Source organism: Petromyzon marinus, chromosome 2, assembly GCF_048934315.1.
Source record: "Petromyzon marinus isolate PM22_M1 ecotype Great Lakes invasive population chromosome 2, UKy_Petmar_22M1.pri1.0, whole genome shotgun sequence".
Lineage (NCBI taxonomy): Eukaryota > Metazoa > Chordata > Hyperoartia > Petromyzontiformes > Petromyzontidae > Petromyzon > Petromyzon marinus.
In genome coordinates this window covers 8,611,153-8,632,842 of record NC_133668.1, presented here as the reverse complement: position 1 = coordinate 8,632,842, position 21,690 = coordinate 8,611,153, and the positions used below count along the sequence as shown (strand labels likewise).

Here is a 21,690-nt window from a genome sequence, read left to right as displayed (position 1 = left end):
GGTTAGTTCGGACAATTAGTTCGGCATTTCCATTTCTGAGCATTACAAATATCGGTTTGACTGATACACGACAAGCGTTAACTTTCAGTTGGAGGAGTAAGTAGGAAAGTGTGGATCCCTGCTACGTGAACCCAGAGGTCACTTAAAAAGTATCTCGGAAGTAGTTGTGTAATGTCCACTTCTATTCTCTCACGAAGGGGGTTGCACTACGAGAGATCTGAATGGATGTTTTTGTTTCATGGCATAACGCTGTAGAAGCAAAATCCGGATAACATAGGGGAAATTAACAAAATAATTGGAATAAAAAGTCTAAAATTATCTTTCAACAACAGGTATTCTACTGCGTGTGTACGGTGCACACGACAGGGACAATTCTAAACAAGAACACACACCACAAAGCGCAGCAATCAGCATATTCACACCACAGCGCGCTTAACAACACATAAAACAACGACAGGGAGCCCCCGGTATAGCCTTCAACAGGCTTTTGCATCACGGCACACTGGGTGGTAGAGTGGCCAGAGCCACGCCTGGCCGCCTTTGTCTCTCCAATGCTGATGTTCATACACTGCACCAGGTACTCATTCAAGGCTGGTGTCAACCTCTAGCGGAGGCCTATGAGCGGTTCGAATATTCACCACTGGTGTTGGTCGTGAGCGGGAATCGCATTCGGGTGGCGCAGTGCGCTCGCCACTACGCTGGCACTCCACACGCAAGACAAAGGCACACAAACACCCCTCGATTGTCTTGGCACAGTAACAGCGTCCCCCACCACCCACAATTTCCCGGTTTACTTCCCTCGGTGGGGCATTTGGCAGCTCTAGCCTGTCCACAACTGGCAAGAGAACATATCTATTTTAGCCCGGGCTATTGGGGGAAGTGCTACTGTGGGGAATTTTTCACGTTCACACTCGCACATATGTTCTCTCGTTTGCAGCCTTATCCCGTACTTGTTTTAAAACCCAGGTATCCCTTCAATACAATATATCCTCTTTGTCTAAATGGAATCTCAAAGTGACCCCCTGTTCAGCTGAGCATTGAGGCAATTGCTCATCTATTATTTTTTACACCCCGAGAATCAGTGGTGGGAATTCCACATTCATCTGGCGGAAGACTAGTAAATCCCATGAGACAACCACTGTTTACTTCCCTAAAAAGTCAAACTCATTGGAATCTCATTCATGTTTAAATGGAGTAAAGGACGTGACCCTTTAGTACGGACATATCCAGATACACGGCGACAATCCTTGTCAATCCACTGCTGGATGAGGGCCTACCCACACGCTTGTGCGGGTTCGTGAGAGGTGTTTGGCAATACTTGACCACGCTGGACAGTGGGGGTTGGGTGAAAGAGAGGCGCATAGTAGCACAGTACAGTGATGGATTTTGATGCACGTATTTGTATACGTACGTTAATACTGTTTGCATATAGGTAACACAGCTATGCATTTCCTCTCGGTGCAAGTGCTGTTAGCGAGCGTCAATGAAGACGGACATGGAACATGGCCAGGCAGTGGTGTGGCCGGGACCATGCATGAATCGGTCACCTTTGTATTCCCAGTACCGATGACTACACACCCGATCAGTGGCTCGTTTTATGATGAGTCAACCCAGCAGAGGCCTAACCCGCTGTTTTAGAAGCCCCTTTTTTAGACGACCATCTACTACTTTTGTTTCGTGTTTTGAACTCCGGTCTGTCCATCATTCCAGAGATGTGTTTGTACTAAATGCTGCACCGTGAAATATCAAAAAGCAAAATATCGAACCTAGAGTCGTCGTCAATGGCAGTCCCTCGGGGTTCAAGGATGATGTCTATCAGGTTTAGTGGTGTCTCTTGAGGTGGCTGAGGAGTCCAATTGTGGATCCGCAGATCTTTGGGCATTGAGGGCAATCCGCTTCGGCATCGAGACGCCGGGTCCTGAAGCGGGTCGCGGCCTGGTGGATGCAGCGATACCACCCTAGGCGGTCAGCAGCCTGCTCCTCCCAGTCTCGAAGGGTGATTTTTCCGTGCTTCATGGAAGAGTTGAGGGTATCCTTGAACAGCTTCCTTTGTGCTCCCCTCGCCCGCTGCACATTGGAGAGCTTTGAGAACAGGATCTGGCGGGGAAGGCGGTTATCGGGAATGCAGATGCAGTGGCCGGTCCATCGGAGTTGGTTTTTTAGTAAGCATTTCTTCAATGCTGGTGGTGTCAGCTTGGAGAGGACACTCACATTGGTGCAGCGATCTTCTCACTTGATCCCCTGGATTTGGTGGAGGCAGCGCTGATGGAGGTGCTCGAGTACAGTGACACGGCGCCAATAGGTTGTCCATATTTTTCTGCGGTAGAGGAGCATTGGGATGACAACGGCCCGGTAAACTCGGAGCTTTGTTGTCCTGCAGAGATCTTTGTTATTGAAGACAGCGCTGGCACAGTTTGTAGAAGGCGGTGCTGGCACACTGGACTCTGTGTTGGATCTCCTCGTCGACGGTGGCCGTTTGGGAGAGATAACTACCGAGGTAAGGGAAATATTCCACATATTCAAGGGCCTCTCCATCGACGTAGATAGTGGGGAGGGGGGGATGTTTGGCTGGTTGAATGGCGGTTGGTGGAGGACCTTGGATTTGGTGAGGTTCAGGGTTAAGCCAAGTCTCTTATATGCAGAGTTGAATACATCGAGGGTCATCCGGATGTTCTGCACAGAGTGCGCCACCATGCAGTAGTTGTCCACAAATTGCAGGTCGTGGATATTTTCTGTGGTCAGCATCTTCTTTGCTCGAAAATGCCCAAGGTTGAAGAGCTTCCAGTGCAAATTGTACTGGATGTTGGTGCCAGATGGAAGGTGACAGTGGACCAGGAGAGTGACCATGACCATAATGATGGTGCATAAGGTGGGGGCGATCACGCAGCCCTGTGTGACACCAGTTTTGATCTGAAAGGCATATTTTTGAGATCCCTCAATCAGCACGGTGGCAGTCATGTCGTCGTGCCGGAGCCGCAGGATGGTGGCAAACTTCTCCGGACATCAAAGACGTTGGAGAATACTCCAAAGGGCTTCCCGGTTGAGGGAGTCAAATGTCTTGGTTAGGTCGATGAATGCTAAGAACAGCTCCTGATGCTGCTCCCGACACTTTTCTTGAACCTGTCGGGCAGTGAAAACCATATCTGAAGTGCCCTAGGATGGTCGTAATCCACACTGTGTCTCCGGCAGGACCTTCTCAGCAACATGACTCAGACGATTGAGCAGGATGCAAGGCAGGGTCTTTCCTGCCATGGACAAGAGGGAGATGCCCCTATAGTTTCCACAGCAAAACCTGTCCCCCTTCTTGAAGACTGCATTCCTGAGGTCACCGGGGAGGTCTTCTTCGTGCCAGATCCGGAGGATCAGCTTGTGGAACCGAAGCTGGCAGATGGCTGCCAGCTTCGGAAGGCTGAGATGCCATCTCACCAATGGTTCTTGGCTTGCCGAGGTGGTGCTCTATGGGGTGTTGTGGTATGGCTTGGAGGGTTTAATCTGTCACGGTGGATTCCCTGTTCAGGAGCTGTTCGAAATGCTCTTTCCAGCCTTGATGGATGGCATTGTTGTCCAACACCTAGAGTACCGAGTTATGGAGTAGTTTTTAGGACAGGTGGTACATTTTATAGACTTCTGGGGCAAGTGCTGTTAGCAAGCACCTATAAAGGCTGGCATGGCACACAAAGGGGTGGGTGGTCAGCACCACGCCCCGTCTTTGTCTCCCCAGTACTGATATACACACACACCATACCAGATACTTATTTAAGGCTGTGTCGACCAAGGAGAGACCCATGACCGGTTCAGATGTTCGTAACCGATGTTGACCGTGAGCGAGAATCGAACTCGAATCACCGGGTTGTTGGCGCAGTTAGCGCTAACCACGACACTACCGCCGCACGCCCCCTCCCCGCCACATACGCGCGCACAAGCACCGTTTGGTACCTCATGGCAGAGGGTAATGATGTCCTGGTTCGTTACGTGACCTGGCAGAATTTCCCCGGGCTGCGTCGCGGCGCGCCTAATTATCACCACTCACACCGCGTACCCAGCACGCCCCGAGCGTGTCTGCTCAACCCGGCGAGGCGCGCAAGGAGTCAGGCCCCCGTGACCCAGAGGTCTCCGCTGTTCGGTGGCGTCTCTTAAATTATGAACGTTACCGCTACTCGGAGCTCATTTGTATTGTTGCGTAACATTCACGTTTTATTAGGGACCCGTCTTATTTTACACACATATACTGTATATATACACGCGCGCACGCGTGTGTGTGTAAAACAAACAAAAAAACCGCGAGCGTGTAAGAAGAAGACAGGCAATTAGCGCACGTTGCAATTACGTGTGTTAAGTGCAATCAGTTGTGAAGATGCTAGCCACGCAGATTTCACAGGTGCTGGCAGTTTCCTAAAGTCAGCGTGGGACACGGTTTAACGTGCAGCACGTGAAAACCTGCAGGGTCCGTGTGTCCTCGACGAGGAATTAGCGGTGCCGCACTGCGAGCAAGGGAGTAGGTTAAAACAAACATAATGATCATCATTCATAATTTCACTGTCGTTTATTTATGCTCCTTGATTATCATTATCCAGTCAAGCTTCGACGGGTCTCAAGACTACTTTTTTCTAAGAGGGTCGTGTCATTTAGAACGAACATCTTTTTTTCGTTTCGAGTCGAGGAAATGAATATGGAGGAGCCGAATGGACGAAGTGGAAATGAGGTTACTTTGTTACTCACAGAGATGTCCCTTTTCAAAGCAACCTCGACCCAGGAACGTAGGAAGTGATCGTGGACTGGTGTGTAGTTGGTTACACTTCAGCACCGCCTAAGTAGAGGACAATGCTGATTTAAAGCAAAATATTGGGCAGTGAACATCAACAATTTAGTCAGAATCTAAATATATATTTCGATGGGAGCTATGAAGCTTTTTTCACACATGTCTAATAGGGGTGGGTCAGAAAGTTACAACAACAATACATAAAGTGTTAGGAGTCCAAAGTATAGGAAAGGTAAAGCAAGTCACTAAAAATAAAGAAAGCAATATAAATCAAGTACTGTATATGAGGACAAATATTGACTTAAAGCTTTCGTGACTGCAGTAATTCATATTCTTGGGTCTTTTGGTAAAGTCACGTAGATAGGTTTTTTTCTCTCCTGATGACGATTGCTTGTGTTGCGATTGAAACGTCGTAGTTTTTTTGTTATTTTTCAACGGTTTTATTTAACTTCACTTGTGTTTGTCGTGGTCAAATCTTGTAATTAAAAGTTAGTCTACTTCCTGTTGTCCAATCAATTACAAATTTTGCACACGTACTCAGATCCGGAGACAATACATGCCTGTATCAAAATCGGCATCAATTCATCAATTAATTGCCTCCTTTCAAGCAATTACAATTTTTGTACGGACGGCTTATTAATTATATTTTTTGTGTAGGTCAAAAACGCCGCGGTCCCTAAACTGTGGAACCGGCTCGCACAAGAAGCAGGCGCCGCGTGTCTCAGGCGTCATTGACGTACTTCTTGACTGTGAGTTAAACGAAGTTGTTAATAAAACCATTGTTTTAAAAAACCTTTTTTTAAGGAGTTTATTTGTTATTTTCTTTGAAGTTATCTATGTGACTTTACCGAAAGACCCAAGAATATATAAGGACAAATTGCAAAAATATAAGTCTAGGTCAAGAGGAATTCAGATTGGAAAATAATCAAAGAAATGGATGAAAATTAGCTGCCAAAACTACTACCTTTTTACATAGAAATACCACAAATGTGGAATGAGGCCTAGAGTCTATTCTTCTGCTTCAAGAAAAAATAGACAAACTCATTTTAAGAATTAGAGACCCATTAGCCTCTTTCCTGTCGCATGTACTGCGTACAATGTTCAGGAAGGTCACAGGGTACCGGATAATGGGCAGATAAGAGGTAAAACCAACCATGTTGAGCAAGCTGGATCAGTTGAACTAAGCGTTTCTACCCTTGAACAAATAAATACTAACAATAAGATGCTGACCAGAGATGGTGTCACTTATAAAACGTTATCGGGCACGTGTTTACCGGCATGCGTTCGACACGAACGAATCACAATCTGCAACACCAATCTCAAAATAGACTCCAAAGTTTCAGATGATTAAAGTGTACAGCCAATGAAAAAAATACTTTTTTTATACCATGTGACCTAATTAAAAACTTTTTTTTAAATCAAGGCAATGGATGCCATAAAACTAAAATAAAGTGTTACAATTATACTTGACATTATCGCCGATGACCAAAAATCACCCAGAATGTTGCCCCATAACTAACAGGCTTCATAGGCTTTGTGGGCTACGTAGTGGGCAGCAGAATGGCAATGCAATAGATTGTTGTTCTGCACACCTCCGCTCTCGGATCTATGCTCTTTCCGCCTTCACAACCCCGCACTCACCAATGTGTGTTGAAGTACGGCTAAACAACCCTCCCGACGACACTCCTCAACTGGGGCTTCGTGGCTCAAAGGCCAAAATATTGGCCGTCATGTTCAGTGTGCCGATGCCAGAGCGATTCTGGCTGGCACCGGGTTTCTATCTCAAAATTTCCAGACTTTCAATTATAAGCTCTGAAGGTGGAAGCAACACCATTGTAACCACTTTCGCAACAATTAATTCTGTAAATTGCTTTGTCAGTTTTTTTATTATTAAATAATTATGTCAGTGCACGTGTTTTGCGCAGAACTCAAATTGGGAGACAAGAGCCATAGTTCATCAAAAGAGTGAGCAAGCAGAACGAGCCATCGTAATTTGCCCGTGAAGAAGCACGCTGCGTATACTTCACTGGGCATTTCACTCGCATTGAAAGCTGTCAGCATACGACTCGTTGAAGTATCCATTCATAACCATCACAGAGCAGTATATGACCTTGTTAGAAAACAGGCCGTGGAATCAGATAACGCAGAACTGCTTCTGAAATAACTTTATATATATGTTTTATTATCTTATCCACGCTAGGGGGTGCACGTTCATGCACACCCTCCTACAAAGACGTGTTTGTATCACGGCTGGCAAACCAATATACGGTATACGTATATATCAATGATCTGAAATGGAATTAAACCAAATTAAGAAAAAAAACCCACATTTAATGTGTGTCTTTTTGGTTCAGTGATTGATGGGTTACCAATCTGAGACCATCAACTTGCAAGACTTGGTAATCTTCTTACGATCACTGGTAGCTCGGATTCGAATTCGGGATCTCAGCTGTGCTGGCTCAGTGCTTTGGCTCCCTCAGCCATGTCGCCACCTGCAAAAACAAAAATACTTTCAGCTTTTTGGAAGTGAAAAACAAGCACACACACACACCTTTAATAAATGAGAATCTTCCCATCTCATCTAAGTTGGAAAGGTTTGTACAGAACACCTCGTTACATGATTTCACAGACACAAACACACGCACACACACACACACGTAACATGCACGCGTGCACACACACACACACAGACGCACACTCGCTCAGAATGAAAAACACCACGGTCATAATTAAGATGAATTGCTGCCTAACCCATAGGTGTTTAATAACAGCAGATCCAAGGACCCTATATCAAGCGCCGGTGTCATGATTTACTAATTAGAACGCGGCCGACCCAGAGGGACGAGGCATCAATCTGCTCTTGCCCAACTAGGGGGCTCGCAGAAATTTGGCTAATTAGCAGATACATTTGGAGCAGGTCCCATTCCTTCCGGCTATTAATGGAGTGCTTTAGATTCTTAATGCATTATGATCATTAAGGAGTTGAAGTTCATTGTTATAGCCTGGCATTTCTGTTAATTAACTTTTCGCCTGTGGCAGTAGATAAATATATATATAACGCAACCACGAGATACGTATATGTTGCGTTTGCATGGCCAATGTGTGCAGCACGTGAGACTCTACACAGCGCGTGCGTACCATCCAGCGAGGTTACTAACGCCTCTTAGAAACATTCGTTATTATAACAAAATGATTTACAGTCTTAACCGCTGCTGTCCTTCACAGCGGTTACTTGCCCATACTTCACTTATGCTGGTCAGCCGTGACCTATAATTATCAAACTTTATTGTGCAGCGCCCAAGTCACTGCGGCACCTCTCCCCCCCCCCCCCCACGTTTTTTGGTTTGGCCATGTTTGTTGTAGTACGGAGTTAAACTGATGGCTATAATCTAAGTTGTCTTGTGGTTGTTGTTGTTGTTTGACTTGCATCCCACTGGGAGTTTTGCACACAGCGTTGGTGTACGGTGCTTTTTCTGGAAGATTTTGCTGTTTTTTTCTGGATTGTTCTGTTTGCGCATAGTCACTTTAAAATGTTTTCTTGTTCATGTTTTTATTTTTTTGTTTGTTGCGGTTGCACCAGATTCAAGAGCCAAATGGCTCACAGGGCTATACCAAATAAATGAAACTGAATAAGACAAAGCAGACGTTACAATACTTCAGATAGTGAAAGCAATAATGGTATTTATCGGCTAAATTATGCAAAACATGTCCAACTCGTTTTTAGGCATTTAGTAACATCATTTTATTTTTATTTTACCAAGTTCGACATAAACACATGTTAATTGGGAAGTATATGTATATTACTTGGGCAATAACTCGGTCAATGAACCGGTGAGAAACGCATGCACGCTGAACGTTTTGGTTTGTTCCCCCCCCCCCCCGCACATCCGATTAGCGTGGTTGGCTATGTACGGTGCGAAAGAAGTTCAACATACGTTAACGTTGACACAACGAATAGTGAAATGCAATACATGGATCAAAAACTCCAAACAACGACATGACTGTAAAATAATGTAATAAACGCATTCTTTTTGTTTTGCTCGGAGAACGAGAGAACACAATTATTGGGTGCATAGGGCAGTAATTTATTCCGGGTTTTTTTGCAATTCGCAAACTTGTTGAACGACTGCAATTTGTTTTTGTTGCCAACTAATTCGGGGGTGTTTGTAAATAATACATCACAGCGCTCATGTCCCACGGCTCGTGCGTTACCGACAAACATCTGTTCATTAAAACTCTCACTGTTAAGAACTTGCTGTTCTTCTGGGAGTCATTATGCAAGAGTGAATTACACATCTAAATAACATACATCACCACCGAAACAAATTATACAGCAACATCTGCTCCCACTTCTTTCCCCCCCTCCCCAAAAAATAAATCAGACGCCAATTATATATTTTTTTATAATTATGAATACACGGCACAATTATGTTACACTGGTGGCACTGGTTGGCAGTCTCGCGATGTTGGCACGTGCCATACACAAATGTTGGTGGGTAATGAACTCGTGCCAGATGATGGCACGGCAGCGCGTATCGTATCGCGAAATTCCGCATCACGTTTTTTTTCGTCGAAAAAAGTAGCCGGTTATTTTGGTGAAAGTGTGTTTGTAAAGAATCAAGTAAGGATTGTGTAAAAACGTAAACCTCTTTTTGTTGTTGTGTGTTTAGTTTGTTGTCCTTCGCCCGGCATCTCCGATTAGCGCGGTTGGCTACGAAGATAAATATTTCCCAGAAAAAAAATGCAAGTTACGTTACTAGTGTAACGGGATAAGACAAATGCATATTTCGTTCATGTTTTGTTGAATGAATTAGTCCAAATGAGCCCAGCCCAGATACTTCCCTTGTCGGTACCACCCGAGGTGGTATCACTTTCGTGGTTCCAAGTTGTTTTTTATGACCAACAAGATCGAATTATTTGATAACAATTTTTAATGAGCAATTCACCATAAATCCGTACTAAAATATTGCTTTCTTCTGTTAGTACCGATTTCTCCTCTGGTCCATGGACTAATGACATTTTAGGACGCAATAAATGTGCTCTTCGGATAAATACGCTACACGTGATGGATTTCATCCAATCACAGGCAGCTGCAATGAGCACGTGAATCGGTCGTAGATGTGGCAGCGATACAATCTGTTTAGGAGAGAGGTCGGCATCCTCCGGCTCTTCTTGTTATGTCAAAAAGAATGGCTCTTCTTGTTATTTTGCTTGCCGATCCCTGGTTTAGTAAAGCCGAAGAGAAAAAAAAACGATTCAACTTAAACCAAATAAGAACCCAGACAATTTTTTGCGTCCACCAATTAAGTAATTTATCCACGTTCTCAAATGGAAGCGCAGTGATCCTGTAAGGGGATGCATACAGATGTGAGGATGCTCATATTTGTGAGATTGAATGTTGATGCTTGTGAGATTTGGTGATACACGAAACTCCCGCAACGACGCGGCGCGGATAGCAACTGAGATTGCGTGTCTCTACATAACAAATATAACTACCTGTTTCCTGAAAAGGGCCTATTGGCCGAAACGTCGACAACTTTCTGTCAGCATCAATATAGACAAAAATCCCAGCTACGATTAGTTCACGAAGCCTGCTGTTCGGGCACGTGAGGTTCGCCAAAGCGGCCACCACTTTATGCCGTGCGAGTGCGTGATTGACTTTACAATAAACCACACAACAAGGGTGGGTGGGGGTATGAGCGAAAGGCTACTGCAAGTGCTTAGGTCGCCTGAATCATTAAGAATTCAGGCCACCTTTTTAAATGCATGCGCCCGATTTGGTACTTTATGCGCGGCGATGCAAATTCTGACATTAGCAAAGGCCTCGTTTTAGCCATGCGTTATTAATTTCGTAACCCGCGGAGTCAACACTTGCAAAAACGAGTGAATAATAAGCTCTGCCAAGAGAAGGGTGCAGTGGCCGTGTTGTTGGTGGCAGTGGTGGGGGGGGAGGGAGATGTGTGGGAGTAGGGGAGTAGGGTGACACTGGACTTAATTGGGCGATGGTCAAACCCCGGGAGGTTTCTCACTTTAACCCCGGGGCGAGACAGCGGTCTGCCGAGGGCAGCGAGGTTTCACGCTTGCCGGATGATGGTGCAAGCATTCACGCATGCCGACCAACGCAGACGCAAACACTTTTGGTCTCCCCCACCCCCCCCCCCCCATAAAAAAGACAAAGATCCCCCGTATAGCCTTAACATACTTTTGGGGCAAGTGCCGTAACGCGATCAGCACCTATGAAGGCCCGCGCGGCACACGAAGTGGAGTGATGTGGCCAACGCCATGCTCGGCCGCCTTTGTCTCCCCTGATGTGACGTTTACACATGTTTACACATCACATCCGGGTCCTCTATATCAGTGGTTCTCAAAGTGTGGTCCAGTGACGGTCTCTCCAGGTCGTCCGCGTGGCTATGATGCAAATGCAGGTTGATCTGGACAATAATGACAATGGTTGTATACCTTTTTATTTCGGACATATTACTTGTGATATTTAATTAAAAAAATATATATATAAAAGTTAGGTAAACTTTCCCGATTAAAATACCCAATACCTAAGATCTAAGTGATCCCCCCCTTCCCGTTAAAAAAAACAACGTTGTGGTTGCTTGAACATTTTTTTTACGTTGAATAATTTAGTATCAGTGGTATTTAGATAGAAAAGTTAATGCGTTTTGTCACGGGGGGTTGCTGCGTGGTCCGCGGGCCAAAAACAGCTCGGGTCGACTGACCGAAATGACTGGCAGATGCTCCACCTGCGGTTCCCCTTAATGTGCGATGGTGCGGCATCTTAGCCGCCCGGCGCTCTGCTACTTTGTTGTGTCGCGATCGGCAGGGGAAAGTCCTCTCAATTCTCAAGTCTTTGCCTCCCCAGTGGAGATGTATACACACTGCACCAGGTATCCCATTTGAGGCCGAGTCGACCATTTAAATATATTGCACCGCGCTGGTCGGTCAAAGTTCGTGAAGTAGAGGGGGCCAGGACGGGTTCAGATACTACTCATCATCTTGGCCTTGGTCAGGAATCGAACTCCGTTGGTCAGGGTCATTCGCTAACCACTCCACCACCACCACTCAATTATTTATAATGATAGTCTATTTTAATACAATACAATTTGGATGTACAGGTATTTCACATCTGGATAAGAATACATTACTTAAAGCTGCTCTGCAGAACATTTTGGCTATATTTATTTTGAGGAAGCACTGTTATCCAGCACTTTGCATCACGTGCAGATTCGTGAAACTCCCACATCTACCGAACTGCAAGGTGCCCACAAGATAGAAAGATAAAGTGGGTTAATTGACTCATCTATGCGGACCTCTGAGTGTTAGCTCATCTTACGCGCGGTTGATTTTCACCGTACACTCCGGTATCCTTCCACATGAAGCTTAACACCGATTATAATGGAACGGGTCGAACTTTTAAACGCGGGACTTTCCTGAACAAAAATAGTCTTGAGACTCAGTCTTATTCGTCCGAAGACTGGGGAGTTGAGCAGTGAAGTGCGTACGTTCGCACCTCCGATGAGCACGGTTGGCGATATAAACACCCCCCGTATAGCCTTTAACAGACTTGGGGCAAGTGCTGTTAGCGAGTAGTACCTATGAATGCCGGAACGGTACACGAGGAGGTGGGTGGCCAGCACCACGCCTGACCCACCTTTGTCTCCCCAGTGGCGATGTTTACACACCGCACCGGGCACCCGTGAGGCTGAGTCTTAGGGGAGGCCCACGAGCGGTTCAGATAATCGTTGCTGGCGTTGGCCGTGAGCGGGGATCGAACTCGGGTGGCCGCGTTCAGAGAGCAGCGTAGCACTAACCGCTACGGCACTACCACTCCCCACCACCACCAACGCAGCCACCGGCAGCTGCGAGAACCGACCCCTCCATTCCCTCCGGCAGCGCACACCTCACGAGGATCTGCGTTGTTATTGTTGACCAACTTGTTTGATAACTTGTACGCATTATACAAAGGTCATGATTAACGTGCCTTTTTAAGTGCTCAATGGCGTGTACGTACTGCCGGCACTGTGGATGATGGCGTGGCGTGGCGTGACGGGTGGCACACATCGGAGATTGCAATCGAACGCGGATCGCAATATTCTAGATTTGAAGTTTTCGTGACTGCAGTGATCCAAACTCTTTGGTTCTTTCGGTAAAGTCACGTAGGTATTTTTTAAATTATTTTATTTTTACCTACGTGACTCTTACCGAAAGAACCAAACCAAACCAAAGAGTATGAGTATCAGGTCGCATTGTTCGAGGCGCATTTCGCAAACCAATAGCGTGACACCGTCGCTACACGCCCACATACAGGAACGTGTACCCGAGCGGTGTGGAGACCACGGCACGTCCCCACCTTTATCCACCTTACCCACAGCATATGATCTCGTGAACAGCCCGCCGTGATCGCACCGACTCACGCCGCAGTGCGAGTTATAGGCTCGTGCCAGAGGCAGCTCAGCCCAAATCTGGAGCATCACCACCAGCAGCATTGGAAATCCTATCACTATAAATGCGTGAATTCTAGTACGCGTTGATAGCCTTTGAAAAAAATATAATTAGCTACAAGGACAACTGTGCCTTAATTAGCATGATTACTTTCGGCGATGACAAATTGCTCGCTGCATTAATTGTTTGCCCTTTTCTCTGCTCTTTTTTTTTAACCCCCACCCCCCCCCCGCCCTGCCTCGCCACCGCCCCCCCCCCCCTCCTCTTTCTGTCCGTTTTGCACTTTTACAACCTCGGAGCGCCACACGCGAGGCGAGGGACGTAGAGACGAGCATCTCCGGTCAGCGCCACTCACGTGCAACGCGGCGGGCAATCGCAGCTAGCCCCCTACCCACCCACCCACCCCGCAACCGGCCATCGGGGACTTTAACGGACAGTTTCAATTTTAATCAACACGGAGGTATTTAACAAAACACAACAAACACAATCTGCACCTCCTGCGCCACGAGCCCCGTGTGTCGCAGTGCTTTGACGCCGAGCCAAATAAACCTGGGTGCCGTTCGGCGGACCTTCTCAAGGAGCGACTCAACAATGTCACAGCGGTACGGGACGAGCGCCAACAACAATCGCCGACCACCGGCGAGGTCATCGCCGTGTGGGGAGGGGGGGGGGGGTGGAGCGGGGGTGGGAGGAGCCGTGTGCGTGGCACCGTGCCCAGCCCGGCCTCATTAGCGAGGCGTTGATTGGCCCCGAGGGACGTGATGGGCCGCGTAACGTTAGAAATAAGGAGAGCAGGCCGTTTTGCGAGCGCGCGCGCGCGTGCGCCAGCCGCCGCCGCCGCGATTCACATTCACACTGCGGCGGTGGCCAGAGCCGTCCTGGCAGCGATGACTCTGCACGCGCGAGAAACACAAAAGTGGCCAACGCGTCGATTGGATGTGGAGAGGAGGAAGGGAGAATTAGGCTTAGCTCTTGTGCGGTGTGGATGTGTGCGCATAGCGTGTCGTTTTTTTTTTTCTTACTTCCAGAAGGCCAAAATAAATAGATATTGCTTATAAGCTATACGATGTTCTAAAAGAAAGCAACCGGAAGTAAATTTTGCAGGAAAGTAAATGTGACGCAGGATTTAGGTTTCCTCTTACAGACTTCATTTGTAGCTTTCGTGACTGCAGGGATTACTCCTTGGTTCTTTCGGTAAAGTCACATCTTAAATGCAATCAGTGGTAGTTCTTTGAATGAACTGGTCCCCTTCACGGGGACGTGGAATTTCCACCACTGCCGTGAGTTTTGCCCCGGAAATTAATTTGAGCGGAGAGACATCGACGTCTGGGTTCTGAATGTGAGAGTTGTCAGAGTGAAAAACGAGCAGGCGAGCGAGCAGTAGAACAGCAAACAGAACATGCACAGAAGGAGCATCGACATAAAACACCTCCCTCCACCACCTTCTGTCTGCATCAGTGTCAACCATAACACTGGCTCCCCTGGTTGTCAGCTCTTGTGGGAATGTCGTCGGAAATAAGCGTGGACATGAGCTCAAGTGAGCAATGGGTTGCAACACTGACTTTACACTGCATCAAACCGAGACGCATTTTTTCTTACATTAAAGCACACATACCATTTAGAAAACCATCGTTCGTATAGTTACGGACTAATCACGCTGCTCCACATCCCTTAATTTACAGCTCAGCTAACGGCGCGACAAAAAAAAAGCACAATAATAATTAAACGTAAAAAAAAAACCCTCGCTAAAAAAAGACACAAAGAGAGAGAGAGAAAATACTTTGTGTGCAGAAGAAAAGAAATCCGAAATATGTCAGTGATTTGCTGGAATTTTTTAGCATTTTACTTGTTATGGTTTCATGAAACATTCAAAATGCCACCAGCGGCACGCTTGGCAGAGGGTCCCTCGGCTCAGATCAAAGTGTGCTCACTCCTGAGCCGCACGAGCACCCGGGGGGGCCAACAGAGCAGCAGATGGCACCTTTCAGCCGGCTCCCAGCGAGGCTCCTGAGATGAAATAAACCCATTATCTGCCTTTAAATATTTATTCAGCCTTTGATTTGCAAGCAAAATCAAAAGGATTTTTTGATATAGTAGGTGGGATTTTGGAGTTAATGTAAGCGATAAAAGTTTCCGATGTGAGGTCTTCGCCGTCGAGTTTACAGGGAGGGCACACGCATCGTTCGAAAATAGTTGTTTTTGTAAAGGAAACGATAGCTCAGGGTTTTCTAGACTCCAGTCCACGCGACCCACTACCTTACGTCTTTCCGTGCTTAACAATTTACTCCCCATTCAAATTCCGAGCCCCTTCCACGTTGCACACACCCGATGATTATTAACGCGTCCCGCGTGACGCGCTAACTAATTAACGCTGTCTGCGTGCATAGATGCGATTCAAATTAAGTTTGAGATATCATTAATGCGTGCGTGCGTGTGTGTGCGCGCTCGTGCATGTGTTCCACGTGTGTGTGTGTGTGTGCACGTGGAACGTGTGGCGCACATAGCGTTAATTGCTTAGCGCATTTTCGATGTCTCGCTCAACACGCTGCGAGCCTTTTGAGTTATTTGAGGTCCTGAAACTCAATTTCTGAGTTTTTTATTAACTGGATTGAAGCGCGTGCGGGGAGCTTCTCTCTTCCCCAAAAAGCTCCCAGAACGTGAAGTGAAACGTCAGACGTCGTGCCAAAGGTCACGCTGTACGACCCGAAGGCGCACGATCATATTACCGCATAAACCGGTGTCGCGATTGTAACATTGGCGATATTCGTGCTTTTTGTTCAACTCTAACCGTTGCGAATAAATCAAAGTCCCATCAGATTTATTCCGCGGTGGGCTCATTCCTCGGCAATTACTGCGGCCTCATGATGATAAATCACAACCCACAGCAGGAGCACAAAAATCTCCTGCGTGGATTTTTTCTCCGGCTTGCCAGGGTGTACGCGCGGGGACAAGGTACGCATGCGCGCCACTGCAAGCTCACAGCACGTCTGTTAATGTCAAACCTTTCAGCTCTGGCACATCACGTTCTGTGTCTCTCCCCTCCCCCCGACTACTTGTTAAATAAAACGTATACACACACACACTGTACTCCGTGATACCTCCCCATTCTGTTGCGACAAGAGTCATTTTCGGCAGAAACACCACGGCACCCTGAGATGAGATCCCATTCAGACGACGTTATACAACCCTGTCCCTGGTTGTGGATTTGCTTGAAGGCAGACACCGATGCTTTTCACCCATGTTTCCCCACCCAGTGCCGATGGCGAAATTCAGCCAGAATGCGCATGAGCGCGTCAGTTGTCAGAAGCTAAGCGGCTTTGAGCCTGGATAATGCTCCTTGGATGGGCGATCACCAATCCAAACACGGGTGTTGTAGGGCTGTTGTCGGGATACGTCGTGGGCAGCGTAGAAAAAATTCACGGCTGCTCTGTAAGGACTTCTATGCACTCGAATATTTTCTCCCCGCCGTTCGCAACCCACACTGAGCTATCGTGCAATGAAGTTACGGTCAAGTAATTACAACTAAAACTACTAAAGTATTTATATATATATTTTTATTTTACCAGGTATGGCCCACTGAGCGAAATAGCTCGTTTTCAGAAGCGACCTTGGCCACAAATGAAAGCTCAACGAAGTGACTTACGTGGAAATGTATAGCAGCCAAATAAAGGCGTGTCTCTCAACGTGGGTGGGAAAAGAACCGGAGGACACGGAGAAAAATCCATGTGGCCACGGGCAGAGAGACATGCGAACTCTAAATAAACAATAGGCATCGTCAGAGTCGGGATCGAACCCATGCGCCCGCGTATACCAGGCAAGGAAGTTAACATCTAGCCACCGTGGCGCCCCGCACTGTGCGTAGGGAGGCCCTCATCCAATCAGCAGTGGATTGACAACAATGGGAAGCACACGGGGACATTTGTCCGTGCGTGCTACCTGGAGGCGCATTAGCATTGTTCAGCGGTCATATCGGATTTAGACTAATAACCTGCAAGACGAGACGATACTCGCAATTACTTTAATGGCATCGCTACCATTAAGGAGACCATTAGAGTGTTCTCATTTTGGAGCAACATGCCTCCCTCCTCCACTGCGTAAGCAAACTGGCTTCAATACGACGGCGATAACTCGATTTTCAAGCGAGACCTGCGTGTAACGGACGCATCTTATTTATTAACATGCCAAGGAACCCTTATCTAGGGCATTCGACGCGTGTTAGTTCCCCTTTGTGTGCAGCGTGCACTATATATATTGTGACCCCCCCCCCCATTTATTGATTTAAAACTTCATATTTTTGCATACTAATGAATGTGAAAATATTAATTAATAAGCCAAGGAAAAAATATTTGGAGTCAATAAATTTGGGGTCACAAGTCATCTGGACCACTCGGCATGGTGTCTTTAGATGCGTGTCGACGCTCCATAAATTCCCAAATTGTATTAATTTGTAGAAATAAAAATTCTGCATCTCCACTTCATACATCGGTACAAATTGGTGGTATTTTATCACGCTGTTATCCACTTTTCTCGGCAAAACTGCAAAAAATATATTACGTATTTTCACAATGAATTATCCAGAGTATTGCGTGAGTCAGAATAATTGTTTCAACACAGATGAGAGCCCATTGACACCACAATTCTCTGTTCCAAAGGAGATGTGAGTCACGCTCAGCTATATGAATACAGTTTAGCACGTAGGCTTTCGCGACCAATACCACCCATAATAGAGTTTTTTGTTGGGTTAGATCGCGTAAATATATACAGATAGTCCCCGAGTTACGATGGTCCGACTTACGATATTTCGATCTTATGATGGCGATAGCGATACGACAAAATTGTACAGTACTGTAAATTGCTCTGTTTTGCTAAATTATCACTATTCTTTAAGACTCCTGGGTAGGCTAGGCCATCTTAAACTTACGATATTTTTGACTTACAATGGGGTCGTCGTAACGCATCTCCATCGTAAGTAGAGGACTACCTGTAAATGTGTCGTTAAAACCCGCCACCACACGACACAGCCAACTAGTAAGGGTTGTTACGTAAACAGAACGTGGCCAATTCGTCACTAGTACAGCACACCGGTGTGTTGTAGAGCCAAGCCACAACATTTACAATCTGAGTACGACGTTTTGCCAGTAATTACAACTAGCTTCATCAGGCGACAGACAGATTTGTGGAGAAGCCAACTGTTTCGTTCCTTATATAGAAGCGTCGATGTGGTGACCACACTTCTGCGCTTTTGCGCCACGTGGAAGGGGCGGGGGGGACTACTGAGGCAACGTACATTATGCATGTGCATTATGCGAGACCTTTAAACTTGTTCTTCCTGTCTATTGTGTGTATTAAAATAGCCGCACCAACGGTAATCCCTATTGAACATCCGAGTCAGATTTGGCACGGTACATAAAATACGGAAATTAACATCTGGTACAAAAGATGTATTACCGAAGCTATCAACAGAAGGTGTGTACAGTATTAACTGCACGTGTGGTACATGTTATGTTGGGCAAACAGGACAAATGATCAGCACGAGACTAAAAGAACATCAGAGAAATATTAAATTCTCCCAAATACGACTGTCAGCAGTAGCAGAACACGCGTGCCAACAATGACACTCAATTAATTTTGATAATGTTGAAGCTCTGTGCAAAACTTATTAGAGAATCTATCGAAATTGAAAGAAATTAAAATAACTTTAACCATTCGGATAGCTACCGCCTTAGTGCTGAGTGGAAGCGAATAATCAAATAATACATTTTTAAATGCATGCCTACAAAGGGCAGCTTACTTCAATCTGGATTAACGTTGGTACGGCTATTATAATACATATGTAGCGTCGGTGTTAAGCATTGTATATAACATTGTTATGCACACTTACCTGTAGTAGCACACATGTGTCCATAGGTGGTGGTAACCCGGGATAGGCAGGATAAGCCGGGCTCTCCCAACCCCAAGAGAGGGGTTGGGGGGGATATTCCAGAGCCCCCTGGAGAGTTCCAGAAAGGTGCGTGACCAGGGGCGGAGAGACCCGGCCACGGGTATAAAAGCCGGACCTCTGGACGAGTCCGGCAGTCTTCGTCAAGCTGAAGAAAGAAGACCAGCTAGGCTAGGACCCTGGGAACCCCCAGTCCCACCGTCCTTCTAAGGGTCGGGGCTGTAGTGGGCCAGTGGTCGACCCTGGGAACCCCCGGGACCCGACGTCCTTCTAAGGGTCGGGACCGAGTGGCCAGTGGTCCCCCTAGGTCTCCCTAGGTCCCATTAGAAGGAGGAATGTGAGTGTAGTCCCAGTGATTAGGACACTCTATCCCGGAGGCTATACCTCCTTGGGTATCGGGTAGAAGGACCGCTACCCCTCTGTGTTAGGGACCCGTGTATCCCGCAGTTATATTGAATAGACGTGTTGCCTCAAGCGCTCCGGTCTCCCTGGAACCCACTACATTTGGTGACAGAAGTGGCCATGGAGACACGCCGAAGACCACGTACCCAGAGCCCAGACGGGGACGAAAATGGCCAGGCAGCCGCTGGACCGTCTGCGGATGGGGAAGTGCTGCCGGCCGGGCAGCTGCCTGCCCCGCCACCCGTTGTCTCACCGCCACTGCGCAGCTCACTGCGGTAGACGCATTGCCGCCTCGCTGAGCTGCTCCATGCCGCTGCCTCTACTCGGCGATATTCACTAAGAGGAGAATGCAGCGGGGGTGGAGGATGCGGCGCAGTGAGCAACGGACTCCGCCGCCATCGCGCCTTCAACTCCCGCCAACATTTTTGAACTTCCCGCCACAGCGGGAGCCGCTTCCGTCGGAAACGCGGTGCACCATGGGGCGCACCTTACGTCCGGTCCCAGCGGGAGCCAACCGGAGAGCACCACATCATCGCCGGCGTGACGGACCCAGGAAGAGGACATCTTGCCTGCCGCCAGCAACGCCCTTCCAACCAAGAGCGAAGCTACGAGGCTGCCCAGGGGACACTCGCAGCCCGTCCACCAGCGACTGCCGGCACTAAAAGGATTTTCGGCTACGGGTGGCGACTGGGCGGCTTTCCAGCGCCGTTTCATGTCCCACCGGGAGATGGTTGGCTGGTTGGAGGCAGAGGCGCTCCGAGCTCTCCCGGCCGCACTAGATGACGATGCCCTCGCCGCCCTCATCACAATTTCACATGCGGACCGGTCCACGCTGCAACAAGCTCTTCGGCAGATGCAGGTGATTTATGAACTGCTGTCAGACTCCCGCCATCGCTTCAACAATCGGAGGAAGGATGAGTCGGAGACTCCGTTAGCTTTCCATAGCGCGCTGCTGGCCCTGGCCAAGGCCGCTTTCCCGCGTATGGATCACGAGGCCATAGACGCAACGGTGTTGGAGAAGCTGCTGAGTTTGGGAGCTGCGCATCGTCATGCCCGCAGTCGATGACGACGATTTCTGCTCCCTGCGCGTTGCAAGCTGCATCCGGGCGCACCTCCTGCTCTAGCGGGACACCAGCCTCGCTGCCTGCACTGCTTCAGCCGACACCAGCAGCTCCGAGGAGGAGCCGACGCACGACCGGGCCTTCGCGTCAAACCAGGCGAGGAGCTGGAGGTCCGACGACCGCCGGCCTCGGGGGGACTCCCGCCAGCAGGGACGGACGACTCCGCGGCCGGACGTGTCGTCTATCACCTACTACAATTGCGGCCTACGGGGACACGTGTCGTTTGGCTGCCGGGCCCAGTGTTGCCGCATCCCCAGATCACGATCCTCAGCACTGCACTCGCCCTCGGCTCCATGATGGACTCAGGCAAGTCGCGGCACCTCACACTCACGGCCCCCACTCACCGCCCACACACACCATCACTTTCCTCGTGATTGTCATGCATCGGTCGGTGGGGACCAGGGTAATTGTAACACCGATCGGGCACTCGGACCGGGTCAGTGGTCCGAGTTGGCCCACAGAGTTGTTGCCGCGGCTGCAGGTTCTTCCGTAATCGTGGGTTTCATAGAAGGGGTCGAGGTCCGGATGTTGGTCGACACCGGCGCATCGGCGACCATCATCTCGGACCTCATTTTTTACATTCTACCCAGAAACTGTCCTTCATTGCGGCCAGTTGATGTACCGTGTTTCGCCACTAACGGGGGTTTGTTGGGCATAATTGGCCGGATCGACGCCCAGATCTGTATAGGCGATGTCAAATTGAATGGTCCCATTCTGGTTTCTTCAACCCTAGCCGTTCCTTGTCTGCTTGGAACGGACTTCTTGAGGAAGATGCCCATTAAAATTTTAATCAATCAGGGTTGCATCACCTTGTCGGTTGCGTACAGCCTGCTGTACGGTCCAGGCGTTGGCGTCGCTCACTGTTTGTATTCCGCCTGGGTCTGAAATGTTGGTCCGCCTTCGGAAACCCCTTGACTCGGACGCGATAGCTGCAGGGGTTTTGTTAGGATCCTCGAACACGGTGGTATGCCGGTTGGATCTGGTTGCTTCACAGATGCTTGTTTCTGCTGACAAAGATC

The 21,690-nt window shown here is 47.9% G+C and overlaps 1 long non-coding RNA gene across 1 annotated transcript in view; it reads right to left on the bottom strand.

The window, feature by feature from the left end:
• Nucleotides 1–4,167: 4,167 nt before the first annotated feature.
• Nucleotides 4,168–21,690, bottom strand: part of LOC142928861 (uncharacterized) — a 30,064-nt gene continuing 12,541 nt past the window's right edge. Inside the window, exon 2 of the long non-coding RNA XR_012945172.1 lies at nucleotides 4,168–7,251. This is a non-coding gene — a long non-coding RNA (uncharacterized LOC142928861). The remainder of the gene's footprint in view (nucleotides 7,252–21,690) is intronic.